Genomic DNA, 7,567 nt, shown 5'->3' with positions numbered 1-7,567 from the left:
ACCAAACTTGGGGACCCTCCCTGTAAGTTCCTTAATGTGATGACATGACCTATCCTTCAAGGTCTTGCTTAAAGCCCCGGAACTGGTGTTACTTCTTCCACTAGATCAGGGTTCAGATCTCTAATTTTCTGACTCACTGTTGTGGATCTGTCTTTGGAATTTCCCCAAAGTGATTCTATGTGGTCACTGGCTTTTGAGACTTACAGCTGAAAGCACTTAACAGAATGAGACTCTTTCTCTCCTACAAGCATAAATAGGCATATCATTGCAAGGATCCACTATCAATTCTCCTGGAACTCAGGCTGAAAACTCTGGCAAGACAGTTGTAATGGGGACCATGGGGGTCCTCAGAACTCTATTTCTCTACTGACTCTTTCCCTTCTGAAGGTATACATAGTGGGTAGAGCCTGAAGAAATTAAGCCACTGGGGGAGCTGGTCTTAGGGAAGGCATACAGTGCAATCGGAGTCCTGGCAGAAGTCAACACAGGACAAAATCCAACCCATCCAACTTCTCAGTAAACATTTGTTGAGCATCTACTACATGCCAATTGCTGTTCTAGGTGTTAAGGATACAGCTATGGACAAATCCAGCAGGTGGATATTGTTATTGTGCAAGTGCAGACAGAAGCAGAGCTTGTGGGGGAAAAAGAGGCACCTGCTTCCATTAAGCACAGATTCCAAAAAGTAGCTCTTGGCTTTGTAACATTTAACATAACAAGTTAACAGAATTTACAAACATGCTAGAAGTTAAGAGTATGAGGAGAAGTCTTTAAGAAGCTATGAATGGGAAACACATAAGAGAGGAGTGTGGAATAATCACAAACACAGCAACCATCTCACAGAGGCTGTGCTCTATATTAGAAAGGAGATATGCCCCAGTGACGGCAGTTCTTAAGATCATGGCTAAGAGGATATAGTAAGCAGGATCTGGTTCACTCAGGGAGAGAATCTGTAAATATTGAACAGTTTTTGGGCTCTGGGACAAGTGGTCAGCACTCTTGGGTTTATAGGCATTGGAAACAACAAGCAAGAAAACCCTGGCCAATATGAATATCTGACATTCTTCATTTCTTTATTAACTGGGAAAGTTGAAAACTGGACCCTTTTATATGTGAAACCAGGAAATTAACGCTGCAAGAATTCTGTTGGCTCTTGGCTTAACTGAAGAGAATATTCTACTTACTCCTGCTCCCCAAATTGGAGGCTAAGTAAGATCAAGGTATTCTGTCAGCAGAGAAGATTTAGCAGCTCACCTGGGGGGCAAACCTGAGCTAAGAATTGAAGAGCTCTTTTCTTTCTGGTGCCCATACCTAGTCAGTACATTTTCCCTGAATATTACAGTCTCCATATGACCTCTTCAAAGTTCAGCGTCACTTACTCCTATACTCCTGTATGTTTATTTCTACCTGCTCCTTCCTGGGCAGCAGCAAAAGAATCCTAAAAGGCAAAATTCTTACTTCAATATATAGCATCAGGGTAGAGAGAAAATGCTCAGATGGGCTTTGTGGGGAAGTTAAATACAAGGAAATCTCCAGGCACATATCACTTGCTTCCTTGTCACTCCTCTGGTGAGCGACATATCTGGAAGGGCAAGGCAATGACATGCATACAGGAATGACAACCCTTCTTACCTACTTCAATGCGATCTTACAACAGCAGCTAATATTCTTTTTAAAACAAATATCAGGTTCTATTGTTCCTGGGTTAAAAACCTTCCAATTACTTCCCATGGCAGTTGGAATTAAAAATTCAAACTCCTGGGGGCGCCTGGGTGGCTCAGTGGGTTGAAGCCTCTGCCTTTGGCTCGGGTCGTGATCCCAGGGTCCTGGGATGGAGCCCCACATCGGGCTCTCTGCTCGATGGGGAACCTGCTTCCCTTTCTCTCTCTCTGCTTGCCTCTCTGCCCACTTGAGATCTCTGTTTCTCAAATAAATAAATAAAATCTTTTTTAAAAATTAAAAAAAAAATCCAAACTCCTCACTGTGGCTTGTAGAGTGACTCGGTCCCTGCTGCCTCTCTGACTTCACCTCCTACTCTCCCGTTTGCTTACCAGTCTTCTCCACACTGTCTGAACATCTGCTGTTCCATTCTAGACCTTTGCACAGATGTTTCTTCTTCCTGAGATGCTCTTACCCTGGTCTTCACTTGGCTGGCTCCCTGTTGTCATTCATGTATTGGTTTACATGTCACCTGCTCCGACCACACACTCTAAGTAGCCATCCAGCCACCCTCTATCACTCAGCGTTGTTTGAATTCTTTTCGTAGTCCTTACCATTGTCTGCTTTGGTCTTTAATGAACTGGATTGTTTATTGTCTTTCATTCCCCCTTAAAATATAATCTCTTGGAAGAAAGGAACTTTTTTTTTTTTGCCTTGTTCACAAGTGTATCCCCAGTACCTAGAAGAGCTTGGGACCCCAGAAGATACTCAATATTGTTGAACGTTCAAATGTTGTTAAAATAAATATTGTCTCACTGTCCCCCAAATTAATTATAAGGATGGCTAGCCAATTATAGTGATAACTGAAATGAACAATGAAAAACAGTGTCTACTATGCTCTTGGGACCAAGTCTTCTCTACAAGGCAGTTAGAGTTAGGAGCAGGAAACCTCCAAGGTTAGATACCTTCATTAATTGAGCAAATATTTGTTGAGTATGTATCATGTTCAGGACTCTATGTCAGGCAATGGGCCTACAATAATAGCAAAGAAAAACTCAGTTTCTGTTGTTGTAAGGCTCTCGTGGATGAGAGCTCAGAGCCATCAGAAGGGAAAAAGTTCTTCAAAAGATAATTAACTGGGGCGCCTGAGTGGCTCAGTGGGTCAATGCCTCTGCCTTCGGCTCAGGTCATGATCCCAGGGTCCTGGGATCCAGCCCCACATTGGGCTCTCTGCACAGCAAGAAGCCTGCTTCCCCCTCTCTCTGCTTGACTCTCTGCCTACTTGTGATCTCTGGCAAATGGATAAATAAAATCTTTTTTTAAAAAAAGATAATTAACTTTCTCAAGTTGATGCTAGGTGAGTTCCATGTCCCGAAACACTGAAACAGCCTATTTTGAACACTGCTAGGGAATGAAAGTGCTCTGAAAGCAAGAATGGAATGTGTACTAAAGACAAATTGTTCACATTTTTAAATTTTTGCTGTGAACCCATTGGGACTATAAAATGACAAATAGAATTTTGAAAATAAATACTTTTTAAAAGACGTGGAAGGAGCTGTTCAAAAAAAAGGGGGTGAAATGCAGCAAGTGTACTGAGATCTTTAATGCTGACATATTGCAACATATGCAACATTGCACATGGATGCAAATTATGTTCCTTTTCAGTTGAACTTGGAATTACCTGATGAAGTTGTTCCTTGAGAAGACAGCCACAGTAAAATTGGTAACATCAAGATAACTCTGAGGTTTAGAGCTCCACCTACAGTTTGTTTGAAAGACGCGTAACTCCATTGCCAAGAAAAATTTCTAGTTGGGAAAATTAGTTCTTCCGCATGCTTGAAAGGTTTTTAATGTGTGTGTATTGTTGCATTTAATGGTTAAATGTACATGCATAAGAGGTCAATTTAATTTTAGACATATTTTATTGCTTTATTACTTGCTAGTTAGTTGTGAGTTTTATAATTTGGTTCCTAATAACTCAAAGCCTTTTGTTCTAGATAAGATTGACATTCTGAGGATTGTAAATTTCAACAAGGGTTAAACGAGATAAGAAATTTTAGGGCTATTTGAGTTGGACATGTTAGGTTGAGGGATTTTATGATTTTATATTCGGTTTCCATATTTCTTTGCCAAAATACTGTCATATAGCTGGGCACTATACCTTTGAATGGGAGATTTTTTTTTTAAGATTTTTTTTAATTTATTAATTTGACAGAGAGAAATCACAAGTAGACAGAGAGGCAGCCAGAGAGAGAGAGAGGGAAGCAGGCTCTCCGCCGAGCAGAGAGCCCGATGCAGGACTCGATCCCAGGACTCCGAGATCATGACCTGAGCCGAAGGCAGCGGCCTAACCCACTGAGCCACCCAGGCGCCCCTGAATGGGAGATTTTTTTAAAAATTGCAGACCACTATAATTATGCTCTTTGAAAAATATTCATTTATTCAGTCAATCAGATAATATTTATTGTGTGCTCACCATGTGCCAAACATTGCTCAAGGCCTTGGGCATGTGTCAGTGAACAAAGCAGACAAAACCCCAAAAACTGTGCCCTCAAAGATCTCACATGTTAGTGATGGGTGAGGGAGTGATGGATTATAAACAATCACCAAGTTAAACAAGTAACTTACAAAGAATATTAGAAGAGTCTAAGGGCTATGGGAGAAAAGGGAACAGATTGAAGGAAAGAAGAGATATAGAGAGGCAGTTGTAATTTCCAATAGTGTAGTCAGGGAAACCCTTATTGAAAAAATTTGTGTGAAGACTTCGTGGCAAGAAGAGCATTCCAGGCAAGAAATATCAAGTGGAAAGGCCCTGAGCCAGGAGCTTGCTTGTGGTCTTAAGGGAACAATGAGGACTCAGAGTGACTGGAATATGGATGAGCAAAAGTGACCATAGCAGTATGTCATACAAGGTGGGGGTCAGCAAACTACAGTGTGAACCATCTTTGTAAATAAAGTTTTATTGAGACACAGACATGCCTATTTGTTTACGTATTTTCTGTGGCTGCTTTCACAATACAACTGCAGAGCTGAGTAGTTGAGACAGGGATTATCTGGCTCACAAAGACAAATATACTTATTGTCTGGCTCTTTATAGAAAGTGTTCCTGACCTTTGATATAGTTTGGACCATATTAGCTGTGGTAGGGACATTGGGTTTGACTCCGAGAAAAACAAGGAGCCATGAGAGGGTTTTAACAGAAGGAAGATAGGATCTGACTTGTGTTTTGAAAGGATCATTATAGTGATCGTGAGGACAGATTTTTAGAGAGGCAAGGGTGGGACCTGAGAAGCCAGTTTGGAAGGTACACCAGGGTGCCCCCAGGGTACCACCACAAATTCATCAGGGTGTAGCAGGATATTTTAAAGATTTTATTTATTTATTTGACAAAGAGAAAGATCACAAGTAGGCAGAGAGGCAGGCAGAGAGAGAGGGGGAAGCAGGCTCCCTGCTGAGCAGAGACCCCGATGTGGGGCTCGATCCCAGGACCCTGGGATCATGACCTGAGCCGAAAGCAGAGGCTTAACCCACTGAGCCACTCAGGCGCCCCAAGGATATTTTAAATTTTTGAAGGGTCCACAGCAATATTGACATCTGTCAGATACCATGTGAGCTTCCAGGTGGTTCACGGTTTCAACCTTAGGTCATGCTACTTTCCTTTCAGTGCTGCTATAACTTTGTGAAGCTGGGCTCTTGGCAGCACCTGGAATAAAAAACCAGTCCTCTTTGAAAATCAATATGGGGCAGGAAATGAAACTGGCAGTGTCCAGTTTCACTCCAAGGTTTGAGATGTTGTGCAGTGCCCAACTCACACTCTCTCCATTAGCAAGTAATCATGGTTATTTAAGAGTGAAATAAAAATATTTTTTCTTTTATTTATAGGTATTATTTTTCAAAGTCTACTTAGTTTTTGGAGAATTGCATTATTGCACAATGTATTGTGTGATTGGAGCATTTTTCCTCCAGCTACTCTAATGACTCACCACAATCTGTGACTTTAAAAAAAGCAGAAATTTATTGTTTCATAGTTCTGGAGGCCAGAGTCTGAAATCAGTGTCACTGGGACAAAATTAAGGCATAATAAGGGCTATACTCCCTCGAGGGGCTCTGGGGGAAGACTTCCTTCCTTTCCTCTTGCAGCTCTGGGGGCTGCTGTCTGCCACACTCCAATCTTTGTTTCCATTGTCACCTTGCTTTCTCCTCTGCTGTCCATGTCAAATCTCTTCCTGCCTCAATCTTCTAAGGACACATGTGAAGGGCACCTGGCTGGCTCAGTCGGTGGAACATGGGACGCTTGATCTGGGGGTTGTGAGTTTGAACCCCACACTGGGCAGATAGAGTAGTTAATAAATAAATAAAAGGACATATGTGATTGCATTTAGGACTTACCCTGCTAAGCTGGGATAACTTCTCCATATCAAGGTCCTTAATTAATCACATACCCAATGATCTTTTTTTTTTTTTTTCTAAATAAAGTCATAATATATACAGGTTACAGAGATTAAGGCCTGACCTGTTCGGATGGCCATTACCCAGCCTACTACAGGGGCTGGGTAAATAAATAAATAAATAAATAAATAAATAAATACTTAGTATATTTTTGGCACCTAACTACTTGATAAACGGGACTGATGAAGTTCTAGAACCTAGGTGAGGTTTGGTGGGCTGAGGTCCGGAGCCGATGACCAAGAAAGAATTCTTGAGACATCTTTGGTGCAAAATGGTGGTTTATTAAAGCACGGGGACAGGGCCCGTGGGCGGGCAGAGATGCGGCCGCCCCGGGTTGTGAGGGGTGGTTGGTTATATACGCAGGAGTTGGGTAGGTGAGGACAAAGGGTTATTGGGGCAAAGAATACTATCAGGATATTGAAGGCTTAGTTACTATTAAGTAAAGACAATTGAGAGTCTCCTGGTGGAATGTTACATTCCTGCCATCAAACATCCCTGTTAATGAGATTTAGGTTTAGAAGAAATTTAACTTTATTTGCTTTTCCTTCTACCTCCGCCTCCTTCGGTTTTTATGGAGGGGAGGGAGACTCCTGTCTTGTAGGATTGTGATCTTAGCAAGTTAACTATTTATCATTTTATGGCAGTCAGGGGTGCCTGAGGAATGCTACACCTATGGAGGGGAGCGGATGGAAAGGGGGGGTGCAAGGCGCCAGCTCTTGCTTTGTCCTCAGCCAGCCTCCTGCTCCCTCATCAGGACCATGAGGTTGTTTCTTGGAGAAAGAAAGAAAGGTGAGACACAAGGGGTTCGATGAATAGAGAAAGTCAGGGAGCCTCTGAGTTAGGAGGCTCTGACAACCACCCAGGCAGGAAATGAAGGAGCTTGGACTTGAGTAGAAAGGGAGAAAAGTGGTCAAAAGTAAACAAGTTCCAGATACCATTTGAAGGTAAGACAGATGGAGTTTGCCGATGTTGTGGCGGCGTGGTTGGTTTGGGAAAGAGAAGATTCAAACAACTGCAAATCCTCCTTACACCTTTTCTGGAAAAAGTATCACTGTGATCTGAGATGAAGAACATGCTATATGGACCAGATATTTTGCCGGAGAGGAGGGCAGATTGGTGGGTTCCATGTTGCCTGTGTTTAGAGAAGTAGGTACAAAGAGAAGAAGAAAAAGGGAAGAAAAAATGCATGTTCTTGACCAGGCCCGCCTCCAGACCTTCTACCTGCCCACAGGCTCATTCTGCCTCTCATTGTGGTCAAATGCCCTCCACCCATCAGCTTCTTAGAGGCTATTATGCTTTTGACATCTTATTCTAAACATGGGCGGAGCAATACAGACAAGAGGTTCCATGTTAGAGGAGACTCAGAAAGCCTCATCTGAGCCAGTGCCCTAAGGAGGATAGGCCACATGGGGCTCTGCTTTCAGGAACTAAAAGTTACAGAACCCCCAAATTTAAAAAT

The sequence above is a fragment of the Mustela putorius genome, unplaced genomic scaffold (assembly GCF_011764305.1).
Source record: "Mustela putorius furo isolate JIRA1106 unplaced genomic scaffold, ASM1176430v1.1 tig00000281_pilon_pilon_pilon, whole genome shotgun sequence".
In the NCBI taxonomy this organism is placed as follows: Eukaryota; Metazoa; Chordata; class Mammalia; order Carnivora; family Mustelidae; genus Mustela; species Mustela putorius.
The sequence above is the reverse complement of the archived record's forward strand: the minus strand, read 5'-3'. Positions refer to the sequence as shown.